General features: G+C 43.9%; 1 pseudogene across 1 annotated transcript; it reads left to right on the top strand.

Annotated features, from left to right (window-relative positions):
* Positions 1-4430: 4430 nt before the first annotated feature.
* On the top strand, positions 4431-4673 carry LOC307103928 (ATP synthase membrane subunit K, mitochondrial-like; annotated as a pseudogene). Its single transcript has one exon. The product of its transcript is annotated as an ATP synthase membrane subunit K, mitochondrial-like (transcript).
* Positions 4674-16724: the final 12051 nt, after the last annotated feature.

Genomic DNA, 16724 nt, shown 5'->3' with positions numbered 1-16724 from the left:
GTCCGAGCATTTGAGAGAGCCAAGTATAAAAAATTCATGAAATATTTCTGCACTGCTTACTCTATTTTTTCTTATTGCAACTGGGTAATCGGTTTTTAAAATTTAATGTGCTTCTCTCCTTTGCTTTCCGAAAGACATAACCTTCACCTCAGTTGGCTCTAGGCATATAGCTGATGTGGAGGAGATGAAAATCTGTTATGGAAGAAAGCAAAGAGAAAGAGTGGATAATTTTCAACTTTTGGCATTCAAATCCAGAATTAGGCAGCTAGGCCTTTGCACAGTAGCGTCTTTAACATACCCAAAAAGCAGGACCTGGTATAATGTTGAAAAGTGTAGTGTAATAGAAGAAAGATACTTCTAAGGAGGGTTATTAGATAAAACACAGGATGCTCAGTCAAATTTGATTTTCAGATAAACGATACTTTTTAGTATAAGTATGTTCCAAATATATAGGACATACACTAAAAAATTGTTCACTGTTTATCTGAAATTCAAATTTATCTGGGCATGTTGTATTTTTATTTGCTAAACCTGGCAATCCTACCCTTAAGGTCTAGAATAGCTAGACAAGTACTACTCTATACAGGAAAACAGGTGTGAGGGGAATCTAGAGCAGGCTAACCATCCAAACGCTGAAGCCCTTTTCTCTATTTGAGCGGAGCCTGCAGTCATTATAGAATCAGGAAGTACCAGATACTTGCTTTCCCAGCCTTCCTTGAATATAAATGAGGGTACGTGCCAGTCAGATACATTTACCCTGACTTTGACCAGAAAGCTGGCACTTAGAAGAACAGGTGCAGGGCAGAGCCCATTTTGGTGATGGGTGACGACAGTGACCTTGGCAGTGTCCAATGTCTGGTGGTGTTTTCAGTGGAAGAAGTTGTGGTATTCAGTGTCCATAGCAACAGCACTGTTTCTAAGGCCTTTCTGTGCGCATTGTTCCTGGCTGCGTGGAGTTGGGGCCTGGTTCGGGCCCTCTCAGAGACCCTGCAAACTATCCAATGTCCTTTTGATGAGTTCCTTTGCTTCTTAACTCCATCAGAGTCGGTTCTGTTTCTTGCACCTAAAAACTGTGAGTGATAAATGAAATTAAGCCTGGTGTGAAGAACTGTGGAGAGAAGAACAAGAGGGGTGAGAGACAGAACAGAGTGGGCAGGGATGTGCTGGAAAGGAGATGGAAGGTAGGTAAGTTGGGGAGAATGGAGACCTTCTTAGAGGCTGCTCCTGGGCCAGTGTGTGCCTGTGACCCTGCTGTATTTTCCCAACTCCCACCCAACATCGTGTGGTCCAGTCACCCAGGGCTGCTCATCACTCCCCCAAACCACACACACTCAGAGTCTGGAATACTCACTGGAGTTCCAAGCACATAGCTCGATATTTCCGTATGTGTCCTGGAGATAATCAATGCTTTCCAAGATGCCTCGGCTTTGAACCCTGTGTGCTTCTGTTCATTCTGTTCCCTCGGTGTGGAACTCTCCCTTCTCTGATGGAAAAAAAAACCAAAAACCTCCTTAGCCCTTCAAGAGCCAGACCGAATGCCACGGCTGGGAAATTTAGAGAGACCTGTGCTCCATGCTGCGTTCCCTCTTTAGGCAGAATTAGTCAGAGCACTTTCCCCCTACCTTTAGGGTTGATGATTGTATTGTCTGTCTGCCTTGCTGGGCTATGTACATACCGAGGGCAGAGAGCACATGGTTTCACTGCTCTGCCCCTGCTGCTGACACAGTGCCTGGCAAAAAGCTGGGCCCTAACAGGTCTGCTGAGCAAATTGAATGAGTGCAATCCTTTGTCTCCCCTTATTTAACTACTCCAATCTCATGTCTAAATGGCCTTTCATTATATTCATCTTTGATCTAAATACTGGTAAGTGTTCATTCCTATCTATTCATTGCAGCATTTAATGAAATAGCTTGCACATAATAGCCACTCATATGGTGGTTGATTTGATTAGATGTCTTGGTTTAATGCCTTCATTCACAGAATGTCAAGGTTTGAAGAGACCTGTGACCCCTCAACTGGTGTGTGAATGTGTGATGTCTGCATGCCAATGAGTTTGTCATACACGTTGGTGTCACTGGACTGGACGGCCGAGTCTGCCTCGGGCCAGCTAATGGCATGTGAGTCCTTGACTTCGTGTAGAAGAGATTTGACAGCACAAGTTCAGGTGATTTTAAGAGTGCATATATTACAGCTGGGGACAGTGAGAGTTTAAGAGAGAGAAAGTTCTCACCTGAGATAAGGTGAGGGCATCTCCAGAGAGAGCCCTGTGCTGGTTGAGGGGGGTTATCTGTTTCCAAAGGCGGTTATTATTAGGGAGCTCTCAGGGTAGGATCTCAATAGAATAGTCATCAGCTTCCCAGGTGTGTCCTTTCAGGGGATTATTCCTCATTGCATTTGGTCCCGGCGTCACCAGCCTGGTTTTGCTGCTTTTCTGGGTCTGGAGCTGAAATACAGCTGAGGCCTAGATGTTTTCTATAAGGAGGAAAGGTCAGGGGACCATCTAAACGACATGACCATCAATATGAAAGGTCACCCTGGGGGCAAGGCTGGGCACCAGTTTTACCCATTGCTAGGCTTTGGGGCTTCCTGCCCTGATGATCTTCTGTATCTGGCTGTAAATTGCTCAACCCGTTTGTTCAGCCATCTGTCTGAGTTTCCCCATTCTACTTGCCAGGAATTTTCCTGCCTCATAGGTTTCTATACTAACACATCCCTCTGGCTCTTTGCTGCTGCATGGAAAACTCTCTTTGTTCAGTAATCAACAGCATTTTGAGTGAGCTTTCTGTCTTTTTGTTTTTATTACATTTATTGAGGTAGCGTTGGTCAATAACATTATGTAAATTTCAGGTGTACAACTTTATAATATAACATCTGTATACTCCATTGTGTGATCACCACCCAAAATCTAGTCTCCTTTTGTGTCCACATATTGTGTACTTTCTGATGTTGATAGTGATGATGAAGGAAAGTGTTAGCTGCTAAGGGAATTTCTCTGCCATCCTCTTGATAACAGTATTTCCAGTACCCACTTGGCACCATACATAGTAATTACATTATTGACTAGATTCCCTGTGCTGTACTTTACATCCCCTTGACTACACTGTAACACTAGTTTGTCCTTCTTAATCCCTTCACCTTTTCACCCAGCCCCTCAGCGCTTCTTTCTTCCTCCACCTCTGGCAACTGTCTGTTCTTTGTATCTACAAGTCTGTTTCTGTTTTGTTTGTTCATTTATTCTTTAGATTCCACATAAAGTGAAATAATAAGATATGTGTTTTTCTCTGACGCGGTTAAGTCATTTTCATCGACTGCTCTGAAGCTCAGAAGAAATTTCTGGCTAAAGATACAGACGAGGCAGTGACAGTCCCCGGAGAGAGGAGACATGGGTGAAGGATCTCTAGGGACACTCGAATGCAAGGAAAAGGCAGCACAGGAGAAACCAGCCAAGGAGATGGAGGAAGAAAAGCCAGAGAGGGGATGAACAGAAGGTCATCGCAAGGCGAAAGTTTAAAGGGGAGAAAGTGATCGATAGCGGTAAATGCTGCAGAGAGGAGCAGAGTCAGGACCATTTATTTTAACAACTCTGAGCACTGTGGTTGAGTGGTGTGCCAGGACGCCTACAGACAAAGGCAGAGAACTTTTTAGAGGCGTGGCAGTGGAAAGGAAAGAGAGGATGATAAAGTCACACTTTTTAAAAAGAAATAAAATAGGACAGATTTGGATTTATTACGTACTGACAGGAAGGAGCCAAAGGAGAGGAAAGACTGAGGATCTGGAAGAAAGGGGATAATTAAAGGAGCAAAGACCTTGAAGTGGGAAGGGGTGGGGGGTGGGGGGTTGGAGGAGGGCTGACCGTTCCTTCCGAAACGTGGAGGAAGGCCATTGGGACAGGTGCTGATGGAGATGCTGGTTGGCAGAGGTGAGCGAAGGGGTGAAGCAGGAGACATGGGAGGGAGTCTGTGCCTGTGGACTCCACATTCACAGTGCGCTAGGAAACAGTTTTTTGGTGTTGATTCAATGGTGGAGAGGGCGGTTTCCGGAGGCACTGCTGGGGTTCACATTCTCTTTCCACCATTCACTAGCTTATAACCTTGGGAAATTTACCCAAACATCACGTGCCTCTGTTTCCTCATCTGTATAAGGGATTTGATAGTAATCCTCAATGGTTTGTTGTAAGAATTAAATGAGTTAAAACGTATGAAGGGCGTGGAATAGTGCCTGGTGTTACTGCATAACAACGTTGCTATGACCATCATCTCCATCACTATTATCTGCTGAGTCAGAGGGTTTCAGGCACATGGTTGGAGGTTGTAAAGATTTGAACCAGCTGTTGAGTAAAATAGGAGAAGGGACTAAGAACATGAAATGCTGCTGACCGATATGGGCGGATAGAGATCAAACTGGAAGATAAAAATTTCCAGTGCGGTAGATCCGTACGTTGAAGGATACAGCTTGCAGAATTTGTGCTTTTTAGCAAGATTGAAATCATGGCAGGTCCAGAAGCTGATGCCCAATTCCAGTTCACTGGTATCAAAAAATATTTCAACTCTTATCCATCACAGTTAGAATGAATTGTGTAATGGCCACAAATAGAAACATTGCTTTGCTGGTTTTATTCTTCAAGTTAAAGTCCAAAAAACCCCCAGAAAACTCCAGCTGTGAAAGCAACATGAAAATATTATAAACTGTACCTCATCTGTTAATTTCCCGTGCCTGGAGAAGCTAATGTCAACTCATCATGTGGTACTCAATTTGTACAATAAATTATGAACCTGGAAAAAAATTTGCAGTGCCGTAAATCTGCATAGCCATGCGAAGTGATCACTGAATAGCCTAAAGAGGTAGGTTTTTATTTCCCTTTTCCAGGTGAGGGAAGTTGAAGTTTAGAGCGGTCCAGTCACTTGCCTGGGGTCACTCACGGGTAAGTGGCCAACGCAAGTGACTTGACCTCAGCACTCTACCTTTTGACCACACTGGTGCACACACACGGCACAGAACTGCTCACACAGCAACCATCATCAGACTTTCGGTTGCAGAGGTGACGGTGGGTTGTAGCACGCCCAGGGAAAGACCAAAAGAAATGGGGTAAACGCAGTGGTCTGACTTTGTGAAGCACTTCTATGGCGTTGGCTAGTAAAACTTCCCTTCAAGATGAAAAAGGCTAGTTCACATCTCACATGCTGGAAACACAAGGCCAGATTCTGATGGATTCTGGTAAAGAAGCCTTTTGATGAATGGACCCTTTACTCAGGGACTTGCCTCAGCATTAAAGCTGATGGGACAGATAATGTATATTGTCTGGAATACATATCTGGTGGGTCCAGCAGAGTGCCCGCACACCAAAGTGATTAGCATGTGTTTGTTGAATGACTGACTCAGTGATGGCTCTGGAGGTGTGGTAAGAGAGCGAGGGAGAAAGATTTGGGGGATTCTTAAAAAACTAGATGAACAGAGGAAGTCTTATTAAAAGGCATTCTCTCTAATATTTAAAAGTATAGGCAATACCCAGAAATTACCTGAACGTCTGTAGGACACTCACCTACACGACTGAAACCACTCAGTCATATAAACTGTCCTGTCAGCCATAGCCCTACCAGCTTCTAAATGGAAATGGCATAGCTGGATTATACGTGAGTCTCCATGGTTACCGGCATGCTCTAGTTTCCATGGTTACATCTCCCAGTCTCTCACAGGAGTCAGTCACACACACACACACACACACACACACACACACACACACACACACACACACATTTGAAATTTCAAAGAGTGTTTTTCTTTCTCCCCAGTCTACACAGGTATCTAGGGTTCAAAGGTCTGGGATGAAAGTTTCAGTGATCTCTTGGGGAGAAAAAGAGGGGAGTAGTAATTTTTTTATGACAGTTCTATCTATTATTGAATGAGGAAGAGAGAATTCAGTGAGGAAACATGGCAGTGGAATGAAATCCCTATGTTGTGAGCCTGAGCATTTTGTTTAATTAGTGGAGAAGGAAAACTGGGGTGAGGAAACAACATGCTATTGTTTAGATATAGCTGGGGACGGGGTGCGGGGGCGGGGGGGGGTTAAGACCGGATGTTGTCCAGAGGTGGAAGGGGGACGTCTGTGTTAGAGGCCATTTACAGTGACCATTCATCTCTGCGACAGCAGCGCCGTGGCCTCGGTGCATTAATTTCCCACACAGTCCTCTTTACAAATCATCTCTCTTCGCTCATTTTGGCTCAGCCAAGCATCTGTCCTGAGGCATGAGCCCAGGTCAAGACACTTCTGTGGAGCTGGCTTTTCTTGGCTCAGGGAACCCAGGTGGAATTCTAGTGCCTCCTTGTGGTGGCTAACATTTACAGCTCTACCTCACCCTCTAGGAAAAAGTGTTTTCTACTAATATTTAGGAACCAAAAACAGACTTTCCCCATGTATTAATGTATCTACCCACCCACCCCTCTCTCCCTTCCTCGCACAAATTTTACTGAGTATCTATGTATAATATTTCATCTAGACCCTAGAAATAACACTAACAAAAAAAGTTGAGATATTGCCTTCACAGAATTCACAATCTGGGTATGGGGAGAGGACAAAACAAGTGAACAGTTCCTACTAGTACAAACAGTTAACAGGAGAAGGACAGCGGGAGGGACCCATTGGCTGCGGAAGCTGTGTGAGCCACGCCAAGGAATTAATTTTCTGGAAGATAAAACATTTTAAAATTTCAATACACAGCTGTACACTCATATACCCTGGCCTGGGGACAGAGCGGGGTGTACTTAGTTTGTCTTGTCCTCAGGGAGGGGATGAATAGCTAAGTCACCTTTCACTCACAGCATAGACCCTTAGAAGGCCCAGATCCGAGCTCCCAATAATCAGGATCCAGATATCAGAGCTCACTCTGCTCCAAAGAAGTGCAAGCAACCTGCTCCCGGGAAGGCAGCCTTCTCCTCCTTTGTCTCCTTCCCACCCTTAGCACAGGAAGCCCGTCTATCTGGCCAGGCAATATGTCCATTGGTGAACCAGGAGAATGCACCCGTCTCTGCATGTGTGGCCCTATACTGGGTCTTCAACACTCCATTTGGGAGCACCTGTGAGGTCAGTTTCTGGAGGTGTTCCTGATGCACAGGAGGTAACTGGGGATACAGCTCACCCCCTCCCCCCCCTGGGAGGGCAGAATTGGGAAGCTTGCAGTAGAGAAAGTACTGCCAGGGATCCCCTATGCCAGCAGCCAAGGGTTCTGGAGTAGGCTCCCCAGGCAGCCTCTGCTTCACCTGAGGCCTGTGGGTCCCAGGAGAAGATGAAGCAGGACATGAGCCAGAGCATAGAGCACGGAGCACCAGCACGGGCCGAGGGCAGCCGTGGCCAGGGCCCAGGGCAGAGCTGAAGGGGGGCCAGGTTGTCCTCTCTGGGGGATTTCATGCCGAAATGGAGAAGTAGAGCATTGTCTTGGTGAGCCTGAAGTTGTAAGATGTCAAGTTCAAAGTTGTTCATGGCCATGTCCTCTGCCACGTGGAGATTATCAGTCTGCAGGGACCGAGACGGATGACATACAAACTTGGAGGGGAGCCCACTTAGAAGGGAAAACTTCCTGAGGGCTCCGGACACTGATCCCAGTGGCTCCTGGAGCCCGGAGGCGTCCTCGCCCTTCCTGAGCTCTGTGCTCACGTCTTCCTCCCAGCCTCTGAAATGACCCAGGGTTTCTCCAGCAAAAGGCCCCTCGTTTGGGTTGAGTTTCTGCCCCTTGTCAACGAGAGTACTGATTAATACTATGAAGAGACTTAGATCAAGCATAACCAGTGGGAGACAAAGCTGGGGAGTGGGTCATGGGAGTGAAAGAGTTTCAAGAAGGGAGTAATCTGCCAAAAATTTTGGAGAAAAGGTGCAAAAGACTACAGATTTAGCTTCACAAAGGTCACTGAAAACCTCAATGACAACACTTTTAATGGGCTGGTTAGGAATGACAAATTGAAGCAAGTTTTGATTTTTATTTTAACATGAAAGGTTTATAAGAGTACAGGGCTCATCAACTAAGGATATATGATTTAAAAAAACATATATTAAAAAAAAATCACAGAATGAAAAAGGTACTAAGTTTTTCTCTATCATTTTATTACCCTGGAGGGGAAGGGGGACTGGATAAAAGAAGGTGAAGGGATTAGCCAAAGAACATATAGGCATAACCCCCAGACACAGACAACAATGTGGCGTTGGCCAGAGGGAAGGGGGCAGGGGCTGGGTGGAGGTGGGCAAAGGTGGGGGGGATGGGGACATCTGTAATAGTTGTCAACAATAAAAATAAAGTTAAAAATATTTTCCCTAGAGGCCCAGAAGCAATCACTTTTATGGGTTTTTTGATTATTCTTACAGAGATATTCTAAGCAATATACACACACATACACACACACACACATATCATACTCTAGCATTTTCATTTCTCCCTCCCTCCTTCCCTTCCTTCATTTTATTATTACTAGAGGCCCAATGCACGAAATTTGTGCAAGAGTAGGCCTTCCTTCCCCAGCTGCTGGCACTGGCTTCTCTCTGGCACCTGGGCTTTCCTTCGTCCAGTCTAATTAGCATATTATGCTTTTATTATTATAGATTATTATTATTATTGCTGTTGTTAATCCTCATCCAAGGATCCTTTTTTCCATTGATTTTTAGACAGAGTGGAAGGGAGGTGGGAGAGAGAGAGAGAGAGAAAGAAACATTGATGTGAGGCAGATCATCAATATGTTGCCTCTCTCACGCACCCCGACCCAGGGCTGGAGGTTGAACTTGCAACTGAGGTACATGCCCTTGACTGGAATCGAACTCGGGACCCTTCAGTTCTTGGGCCAACATTCCAATCACTGAGCCAAACTGGCTAGGGCCTTTATTATTATTATATATTTTTTGGTAACACACTATTCTGCACTTCAGTATTTTCATTTACTATATCTTAGAGATATATATTTCGTATATATATCTGGACACTGATTCCAGTGGCTCCTGAAGACTGGAGGCATCCTTGCCGTTCCTGAGCTCTGTGTTCATGTCTTCCTGACTCATTTTTTTGAACAGCAGGTTGTGTTCTATAGAATGGAGGCAACAATTTACTTAACTAGTCCCCCATTGATGGGTATTAAAATGATTCCCAATCTCTTATTATTACAAATAATGCTCAATTAAAGATGACATGTCATTTTATATTTGTGCAAGTATATTTGTAGGATAAATTCCTAGCAGTGGAATTACAGTTCTGTTGTATATAATTTTTATAGATATTGGCACATTGCCCTCCAGAGAGGCACAACAATTTGCATTCCTATGGCAATGCATGAGAGAATGCATTTCCCACCACGCTTACCAACACAGGATGTGTTAACATTTTTTGACTTTTGCTAATCTTAGGTGAAAAATGACTTCCAGTTGTAATTTTAGTTTGCATTTCTTTTTCATGAATATGGTTGAGTTTCTTTTCATATATTTTAAGATCCAGTTTGTTTCTATGAATTATGTATTTACAAACTTTGCTTATTTATTTATTGCTTTGCTGATTTTTTCTTGTTGAATTTTTCTTATCAGCTATTCAAATGCTAAGGGAAGTAGCCTTTTGTCTGTGATGTCAGTTGCAAATATTCATTTGTCTTTTGACTGTGTTTTTTATGCAGAATTGCTTTAAATTCTGGATGTTATGTTACCCTTGGGCAGTTCTTGACCATTCTGACATAATAAAAGTAAAATCTCCCACATTTTCTTCTATTTTATGCTTTCATCTTTTTTTTTTTTTTTTTTACATTTAAAATTTTAATTTATCTGGAATTTTTTTGCTCTACAGTGTGAGACAGAGATCCAACCTATTCCCCCCCACATGTCTATCCAGGAGTCTCAACATCATTTATTGAGTGATTTATTCTCCTTCCCTCCCCCTCCATACATTGATTTGAAATGTCTTCTTTGTATTTGTGTCTGTTTTAGAACTTTCTATAACATATGGAGCTTTAATTACACTCTTGAACTTGTTCTTGAAGGGAAGCTTGCTGTTGTTTTACGTATGGGAGAGACCTGAGCATGCTTGTATGTGGAGAGAGAAGAGCAAGTGGTGAAGACGTGCAGAGGAGGCACAATGGGACCACGAAGGGAAGACAGGTTAGGACTACTTACGACAGGTCCAATGAGCTAATTGCTGTGCCTACCTCCAGTAAGGGTTTTTCAATTTTTCAGGTACTTTAAATTATTTTTTAATTGATTGATTTTAGAGAGAGAGGAAGGGAGAGAAACATTGTTTTTTTGTTTTACTTGTTTATGCATTCACGGATTGATTCCTATATGTGCCCTGCCCGGGACCAAACCCACACCTCTGGCATATCGGGAACAATGCTCTCACCACCTGAGCTACCTGGCCTGGGCCTCAAGGACTTTGGTTGTTGTTGCATAATGTGAGGCAGCTTCCCTTCCAGCTCATGCAGCCCTGCCTCCCAGTTTGTCCCTCTCCTCTTGGCCTCTCTTCTTCCCCACCCCGTCTGGAATGTGGCTTAGTCATGTGTGTTCCCTCGTGGGCACTCCACTTCTCTTAACACCCAATCCTGGATCAACACGGCAACTCATCTCTCCTCTGTGTGTCTCTGTTCAGGTCCCTCTTGCTTGCTCTTCAGTGTTTATTCCAAACCTTCCAGCCTCCGACCCCTTACTCTCAGCAAATGGCCTGTTTCATCTGAGTGGAACACAGGCTCTCTACCTGGAGTTCGTGGTTGGGATTCAGGAGATTGGGAAACTGAAATTATATATAAAAATTTTGGAAATGTGCATTTTTGAGAGGTGAAACATCTATAATTTTCCTTAGATTCTCAACACCCAAAAGGTTAAAAAAAAATCTCTACTTTAGCAAATTAAGTATGTCAGGTATACTCTCCCTTAACTTTGTGAACTTTACCTAACAATTTATCTATACCCATAACCACCCCCATGCCCTTTTCTCTATTTTTGGAGGATGTGGGATTCCTCTTCCTATTTATTTAAGGCCAACCCCTAGACAACATCCTGTAACCCCAGCCTTTTAGCTAGATTATTTTCTCTCATTTACCCCCGCTCTCCCCTCCACTGCTACTTCCTTTCAAACTGGTCTCTCTCACTCCTACACATACACATACAGCAAGCCCACCACCCCTGTGCCGCCTTCTCTCACTCCCGCCTGGCCGGATGGCTCCCCTGCGATCTGAGCAGGCCCCGTGCCTCCCTGGCCTGTGCCTGCTGCACCGCACTGTCCTTGCTCGTTCACGAGCCTGTCTCCCCACTAGCTGTGGAGTGGAGGACCACGACTTTGCTAGTTGGGAATCCCTAAACCAATGTCTCGCACGTCGTGGTGGTTAGATAAATATTTGTTGAGAGGAGCTAATCAATTTAGTTGCTCTTCTCTAGACCTCTTCCTTCTCTATTATGTCTTTTCTTGAGGCATAGAAACTAAAACAGGAAACAATTTTCTAGGTAGACACCCCATAGGTCTGTCCAAATGTAGCACATTTTTTTCTTGTATTTTTTTCTCTCTTATACTTTAAGTATACCGAATACTTCGCTAGCTTATTTATTATTTATTTATTTATTTATGTATTTATTTATTTATTTATTATTTTTGGCTACAGCTACATACTGAGTTGATCTAAATGATTCCTGAATGATTTTCTGTATTACAATTGAGAACTCAAAGCTCATACCCTAATAAGTATAATTTGTCTTATTAATGACTAAATTAACGCCATTACTGCCCGCACTGAAGCTCAATTGCTTGCAAGGCAGCGCACACAAAGCTCATTTAGCAATAGTTTCCTATGAAAGGGAACCTCCCCACCCACACCTTTTATTCTCTTTAGAATGATACATTTACAGATTATCTAATTGTCACATATAGAAGGCCAGCAGGACCATGGCAACATTTGATTGCTAATTATAAGCAACTATTCATTGAAGAACTACCTCCACTTGACAACACTTTAAAAAAAAATCCATTTTTAACTGTTCCATGTCGGGCTTTTTAGCTGATTGTAGTTTTTTTGTTTTCAATTTATTTTCTGAACAGAATATATTACTTTTTTTTGGTAACAGTACCTCCAGTTTCCTTTAGAGAACCATTATGGCACAGAGACTAGAAACCTGCAGAGCTGACGAATCCAGTGGCCCACCTGCGCCCTTCATAAGGATGCTAACACCAGGCCCTATCTTGGGCTTGAAGAAACGAAGGCGAATTTGCCTGCTGCAAAAAACAACCATAAACTTGGTAGCTTAAACACAGAATGTATTTCTCACATCTCTGAGGGTAAGTCTGAAATCAAGGCGTCAGCAGGGCCGCACGGCCTCTGAAGGCTCCTGGGGAGAACCCTTCCTCGCCTCTTCCAGCTGCTGGCGGCTGCGGAGTTCTCTGGCTTGTGGCAACGGAACTCCAGTCTCCGCCTCCATCTTCACATGACCTTCTTCCTGGTGCGCTTCTGCGTCTCAAATCTTCCTGTTCTTTCTCTTCTAAGGACGCCAACCATTGGATGTAAGGTCCACCCTAAATCAAGGATGATCTCACCTTGAGAGCTATGATTTAATTACATCTGCAAAGACCTGTATTACAAATAAGGTCACATTCTGAGGTCCCAGGTGGACATGCCTTTTGAAGGCAGCTCCTCCAGACCCTGAGAGACAGACAGAATCCTGATGACATAATTTGGGCATCCAGAGCCCCTTGTACCTAAAGGCAGGGCTACCTTCTGTACTATTCATTACATGAGTGAATAAATTATCTTTTTTTTTTTTAAAGCCAGTTTGAGAGAGGTTTCTATCACTTGCTTCCAAGAGTCCTGACAAGTATAGGATTTTTAAAAATGTAAACTTAAATATATTTATTTTTAATTACATTCAATATTATTTTATACTAGAGGCCCGGTGCATGAAATTCATGCACGGAGGGGGGTTGTCCCTCAGCCCAGCCTGAACCCTCTCCAATATGGGACCCCTTGAGGGATGTCCGACTGCCCGTTTAGGCCCGATCCCACTGGACCGGGCCTAAACGGGCAGTCGGACATCCCTCTCACAATCCAGGACTGCTGGCTCCCAACTGCTTGCCTGCCTGCCTTCCTGATTGCCCCTAACCGCTTCTGCCTGCCAGCTTATGACTCCCTAACCACTCTGCTGCCAGCCTGTTTGCCCCCAACTTCCCTCCTCTGCCAGCCTGGTCACCCCTAACTGCCCTCTCCTGCAGGGTTGATCACCTCCAACTGCCCTCCCTTGCAGGCTTGGTCCCTCTCAATTGCCCTCCTTTGCAGGCCGGGTGCCTCCCAACTGCCCTCCCCTGCTGGCCATCTTGTGGTGGCCATCTTGTGTCCACATGAGGGCAGGATCTTTGACCACATGGGGGCAGCTATATTGTGTGTTGCAGTGATGATCAATCTGCATATTACTCTTTTATTAGATAGGATAGAGGCCTGGTACAGGAGTGGGGGCCAGCTGGTTTGCCCTGAAGGGCATCCTGGATCAGGTGGGGGTTCCCTTGGGGTGTGGGGCGGCCTGAGCGAGGGGCCTGTGGTAGTTTGCAGGCCGGCCACGCCCCCTGGCAACCCAAGAGAAGGCCCTGGTATCTGGGATTTATTTTCCTTCTACAATTGAAACTTTGTAGCCTGGAGCAGAGCCAAGCCTGGGGCTCCCTCCGAGGCCCGCAGCCATTTGTGTTGGGGTTATAATTGAAACTTTGTTGCCTTAAGCAGGTGGGCCTGGCCAGGGTGTGCGGAAAGCTTTGCTTCCCCTGTTGCTGGCGGCAACCCTGACCTGCTCTCTCAAGCTCCATTCTGCCGCCATTTGTTTGAATTTGTTTACCTTCTATAATTGAAACTTTGTAGCTTGAGTGGAGGCTTAGGCCTGGCAACGGCTGGCAGAAAGCTTGGCTTCCTCTGTTACCTAGGAAACCTTGCTCTCTGTGGCTGTAGCCATCTTGGTTTGGGTTAATTTGCATACTCGCTCTGATTGGATGGTGGGCGTGGCTTGTGGGCATGGCTTGTGGGTGTGTCGGAGGTATGGCCAATTTGCATATTTGTCTATTATTAGATAGGATTAGTTTCAGATATACAGCAGTTATGGTTAGACAATTATATAATTTACAAAGTGATCCCCTGATAATTCAAGTACCAACCTGGCACCACATATAGTTATTACAGTATTGACTGCATTCCCCATGGCGTACTTTACATTCCCATGACTATTTTGTAACTACCAAATTGTCCTTAATTCCTTCATCTTATTTGTATACAACCCCCTTCCCAGCTGATAACCATCAGTTCATTTTTGGCATTTATGAGCCTGTTTCTGTTTATCATGTTCTTTAGATTCCACATATAAGTGAAATCATGTGGTATTTGTGTTTCTCTGTCTGACTTATTTCCTTTAATACCCTCTAGGCCCACCCATACTGTCACAAATGGTAAAATTTCAATCTTTTTTATGGCCAAGTAATATTCCATTGTATATGTATACCACAGGTTTTTTATCCACTCATCTGTTGATCAGCAGTTGAGTTGCTTCCATATCTTGGCTATTATAAACAATGAACATAAAGATGCATATATCTTTTTAAAAATATATATATTTTATTCATTTTTTACAGAGAGGAAGGGAGAGGGATAGAGAGGTAGAAACATCGATGAGAGAGAAACATCGATCAGCTGCCTCCTGTACATCCCGTACTGGGGATGTGCCACAACTGAGGTACATGCCTTTGACTGGAATTGAACCTGGGACCCTTCAGCTTGCAGGCGTTGGCTCTATCCACTGAGCCAAACTGGTTAGGGCAGGATGCATATATCTTTTCAAATTAGTGTTTGGGGTTTCTTCAGATATATACCCAGGAAAGGTATCACTGGTTCAGGAACTTTCTGAGGTCATAAGAAATGAGTGTGTCTGTCTATAAAACTTGTCGGAGTGGGCCTATTATTCAGGGGTCTTCAATAATGACAGCCATCATTCATTGCTGAATTTTGTGCTAATTGCCTCAATATGTAATCTTCATAGCACCCTGTAAGGTATTATTGCCCCCATTTTAAGACAAATTGTGGCTGAGATAGGTTCAGAAATTTCCTCAAGTATATACAGCTAGTGGCAGGACCAAGAATTGATTCCAGGCTGCTGTCTCGAGTTTATGCTCTTAACTAATATAACTCCCTTATATTAGTCAGAGCTGTTACTTGCAAACAAAATAATACATACGGCCAGTTTAAGCAGGCCCAGAAGCTATATAACCAGGGGTCTGTCCACCTACACTGCAATGCTGCTACCCCCAATGCTGCTTTAGGCAGCAGCCGTGTCCACCACCACTCCACCCCCATCCTGGGTTCCAACATGCTAGGGAAGTGCCACCTCTGCAGCTGAAGATCCGACCACCTCACCAGCCACCCACCAGGTATCTCTTCCCTTTTCTTCCCTTGGGGTCCCAATCCTATGTGGGTGCACTTGATTGGCAAGGCCCAGGCCGGGTACCTGTGCTCCAGCAGCAAGGGAGACTGGGAAATGAGTTTGCCTTCATTCCTTTGAATCAAAAGGCTCAGTGTCCTCAGCCTGACATGACAGTAATCTGACTTTTTTTATTCTAGAAATCTTAATACACCATGTTTAAATCAAACCAAGTTTCGTTATCATATTTGGAGTGCATTAGAATTACCTGGGGAACTTTACAGGAAAAAGTGCCTGGGTCCAACCTCAAACCTAAGAGAGAATCAAAATCTGATAATAAGGCTAGGCCATCTATATATTTAGTAAGCTCGTAGGGGAGTCTGCTGAACACCAAAGTTTAAAAAACAATGACTTAACCCTAACTGGTTTGGCTCAGTGGATAGAGCGTCGGCCTGCGGACTCAAGGGTCCCAGGTTCGATTCCGGTCAAGGGCATGTACCTAGGTTGCGGGCACATCCCCAGTAAGGGGTGTGCAGGAGGCAGCTGATCGATGTTTCTCTCTCACTGATGTTTCTAACTCTCTATCCCTCTCCCTTCCTCGCTGTAAAAAATCAATAAAATATATATTTTTTAAAACAACAACAACAACAAAAAAAACCACCAATGACTTAGAGGTTTTGTTGACTAAATTGGCCCACATCTCTAAACCTAGGTATTACTCAGTTTGGTAAATGCTGAACTAAAGATGCAGTCCTTCTGGTTGTTGCTATGTACTCACTGTAAGGGATAGGTGACTTTTAAAAAAGCTCTTTATGATTAGCTGGTAAAAGGAAATCTCTGAATCCATCTTTTCATGTTATTTTCTTAGAAGCATCACAGAATGATGAGCCAACTAAAATCTTATAAATTGACTGGTGAGGTCTAATCTTGTCTTTACTGATGAATGATTTGACTGGCAAACATTTTTAACTCTAAAAACCTGTTTTCAAATGACAATTTAATTAACCAGTATATAAGGCTGTTGGGGTGGGGTGGGCAGAAAAGACCAATTTAAAAGACCACAAAATATCCAGGTCAAGTGAAGAATGGCCAGAATTTTTAGATTTTCTGGCTGATAACAAATTAATCATACCTGTTATAAAAAAGTAGCAACCTTAGGTTAATAAATTACTTTCTTAAGTGTGTAGTGTGAATGAGGTATAGTATGTATTTTTAGCGGAGTTCAGCAAAATGTGTTGCCTTCAGCTGTTATCTCAAAAGATAAAAACCATCAAAAGTTATATACAGGATTCCAAAATGGCAGTGGAAGCTACACTGACACTCTCCCAGTACCAAACTGGAAATA

The sequence above is a fragment of the Cnephaeus nilssonii genome, assembly GCF_951640355.1.
Source record: "Cnephaeus nilssonii genome assembly, chromosome: 8".
In the NCBI taxonomy this organism is placed as follows: Eukaryota; Metazoa; Chordata; class Mammalia; order Chiroptera; family Vespertilionidae; genus Cnephaeus; species Cnephaeus nilssonii.
The sequence above is the reverse complement of the archived record's forward strand: the minus strand, read 5'-3'. Positions and strand labels throughout refer to the sequence as shown.